The following is a 3,681-nucleotide window of genomic DNA, read 5'->3' as shown; positions in this document are numbered from 1 at the left end:
TTCAATTGTACATAAAAACAATACAATTTGGTGTTGCCAACAAGCCTTGGCTTGCACACTTTTCCTTTACAAAACGTGCCTACAAAATTTTGAAGTCGAGCCACCATGCACACCCAACTGAACCGTCAAACTGTTATGACACTGCCGTGCCCAATATTCACCGTTCTTGGCCTACCCGCACCCTCGGCTCTCCTTACCACAGTTTGCCCACACTTTACAAATCTCAGCGCCTTACCACACCCTCCATTTAGCCTGAACTCCTAAATGTTACCGTGTTCTATTCGAAAGTGACACAACGTGTTGGCTCACCCACAAGTCCGTCATAGTGGTCTCGGGTCACCTTGGTCACCTACACCCAACACACCGTCGCAACTCGTAACAATGCCAATTCTGCAACACGATGCTCTGTTCGACCAAAACGATGTTGAGTCTGTCGACTCGGCCCTGTTGATTTGTGTAGCTTGTGAGGTACTCCAAGCCCTAGGGTTTAGAGTTTGGAGGGAAAAGTGCCACAAGGATCACTTGTGGGCTTGGAACTCAAGTATGGGGTTTTGCACCCAATCGTGTTTGGGGCAATTATAGGAACACATTTATACAAATGGTGGCAGGAGACGATAGAGGGAAGAAAGGAGAATCCAATGTTTCGAGAATCGTCGAATTCCAAGTTGTAGAAGTGGAGAAATGAATTTTCGAATTTAACAAGTAATTATTGGTTTTCAAGTCATGTAGGCTTGAAGTAAATTAGTCCAATAGATGTGTCTCTTCATATATTCATTAGAGCTCCTCTTTTGACTATAAATAGAGGGTGATGTGATGTGTTGAGAGTATCCATCTTGTGCAACGCTTACCTCACAAGAAGCTTTTTGGAGAAAGGACACTTTTGTGCCCTAGCTGCAGCAAGAAGGAGGCAAAACAACGTGTTGATTTGAGGTTTGTTTCAGGTTTTTTTGAGGATTGAAGTTGTTGTAGTGGAGGCCAAGAGTGTTGGAAGCTAGGCCAAGTTGAGGAGGCTCCTCGTAGGCCTTTTTCAGAGGCATTTCAGGAGCACCGAGATTGTTGAAGTAATGTCGTAGTGCCTTGTTGGAGGGCCACAAGAAGGGGGAGTTGTTTGAGGGTTTGTTGTGGTGGGACAACCCTCAAAAGAGGCTACCATAGGCAGTTTGAAGGGTTGTAAGGCAACCACTATCATAACAAGGAGGACAGTTCATGTTTAGGGCTAGAAACTGCCCAATGCTTGCATCATGAAGGGAGACCCTTTCACTAAAGGACAACCACCGTCCTTAGGGGAAAATCTGGGCAGGTTTAAGGGATGGAAAAGGGACTGTCATGATGCCCTAGTTTGCAGTAGAGGAGTAGACTTCAAATAATGGACAGAGGTATATATTGTGGTGAATGTTTGTAGGTGTTGGATCCTAGATGAGGATTAGTTTTGGATTAGTTATCATTGTAGCTTATTGATGCCATGTGGAGGGTCTTTTATGGTGGTGAAGAGTCTTTCCTAGGAGAATAATCGACAGTGAAGTATTGGGTGCCATTAATCTAATTGGGGGGCAATGTGTTGGCTACCCAAAGTATCCCTAGAGAAGTATACAAGAAGGACGTTGTTTGGTGCGTGATTGGGTGAAGATTGAGCCTTATGTGTAGCTCTTTGATGAATGAAAGAGGATACTAGAAGGCAGATTGAAGCTCGGGAATTAGGCCTACCTAGAGAGCAGATTTATGAGCCTGTGTCATTGCAGTAGAAGTGACATGCAACATTATTAAGTGGCTTCCCTCCTAGAGTCCCGATGTGTAGTGGCCTTCATGGACTATGACACTACTAGTGAGAAGTGCATCAGGGAAGGAACGACATGACAAGATATGACATAGAAGTTGCAGTGAAGCTTTTCATAGTATCTTGTATACCATAGACTATCATATTATTCAGATTTGGTTTAATACAATGAAGATGGAGTTGTACAATATTGTACAATATTGTTAAAAATTGTGTATACTTGTGCATATGTGATTTACTACTTTATATTTTCCGCTGTGCAAATTAGTTCTTATTGAGATTCTTGGTTTGATAGTGTCAGTGATTTTAAGACTCTAACCTAGACCCAAGGTTGTGGAAATTCAACATGGTATCGGAGCGTGTTTGAACTACTTTGAGGGACAGTGGATTAGAGTTGTGCGCAGCGAAGTACAACTTGAGAGGGAGTTGGTCACATTTTAAGTGAAGGGCTCACTACAATGTCGAAGTTGCAAGTAGGTGTCTAGTATGAGGACAGGATGGAGGGTTTGTACAACTATAGTCCTTGGAAAGAAAGAATCAAGATGGTCTTGAAGGTCAATGGGCTCTGGGAGTTTCCGAGAAAGAGATTGAGAAGCCCACTGACCCTAAGGAGTTGGAAATATATGAGTATTTGGATGCAAGGGTGAGATTAATCATCCTAGATGGTATGAAGGATGCCCTAATATAATAAAAGAGTCAATATTTTGAACCAATTATTGTTCATAATTATTCCTTTTTTGAATTTGAGAAATATTCGTATTAGCGGACAACACATAATCAAATTTGAGATACCTCTTTAGGAGAAGATTAAGATGAAGATGAAATTTGCCATAAACAAGTTCAACATGTGCTTTCAAAGCTTGTCATTAGACATTAAGGAGATATTATCATCAACAAATTCAAAACAATTGTTTGATGCAAAAAGGAAGTGACCTTTTGCAAACTATTCCAAACTAATGCAATTTTACAGTGTTGGATTTATTCAAGAAAATGTATCATTAACTGCTTCAATTTAAGAAAAGATTTGTAAATGCTAGCATTGTCATCAAGTTGGCTACATGGAGGATCCTTATTTTGATTTTCATCCTTTTGAGGATTGTGGAAAGCATAATCGTCCTTCAAATAAATGTTGCAAACGTAAGAAACCTATAAAGAGCGAAGATTGACTACAGGTGGATCACTTCTTGGAAATGGTCATCAACAACCAAGAAGATATAACGGTGGTAATAAAAAAATCATTCTTGAGTATTGGCACATCTTGCAATGAAGATATTTGTGTTTTGTATCTAACAAGGGAGATAATACCAGTGATTGACGATTAGGCTTCAAGTCTCAAGGTCCTCTTAATTGAGTACGAATAAGCGAGCCTAAACCACAACCATAACTAGATTTTCACACTAGAGAAAGTTGTATCGAAAGTTATTTTCCATGATCATGATTTGGTTTGTGCTCTTCCTTAAACCACCATTTAGTAGAAGATTTACAATATTTTATATACAATAGTTTGTAGTCATCTTTAAACCACCATCTCCACCATACAAAGTTTTGAGGCCATTCTTAAACCACCATTTAGTAGAAGACATTAGCTTCTATTGGTAATTTGGTTTGTGGTCATCTCAAAACCACAAGATTCGAATAGCATATTTAGTGATTCAAAATTATCCACCTCTAAATTTCAATTATGTGCTTGGACTTACATACATCCCTCTTCGATTAAGAGGGTGAATATTTAAAACTTAATTTATTAAAGTTTTGATATTATTAAATTGAAAGAATATGAAATCTTAAATAATTATAAATTATTATAAAAACCTCAAAAAAAAAAAAATCTAAATATAAATTATGTTACATTATTGGAATAAAAATTATAATATTCCATATCCAACAAAATAAATTTTTAAATACAT

This window comes from Pinus tabuliformis, chromosome 1_2, assembly GCF_031772625.1.
Source record: "Pinus tabuliformis cultivar Carrire ecotype Pingquan chromosome 1_2, CPIR1, whole genome shotgun sequence".
Lineage (NCBI taxonomy): Eukaryota > Viridiplantae > Streptophyta > Pinopsida > Pinales > Pinaceae > Pinus > Pinus tabuliformis.
The sequence above is the reverse complement of the archived record's forward strand: the minus strand, read 5'-3'. Positions refer to the sequence as shown.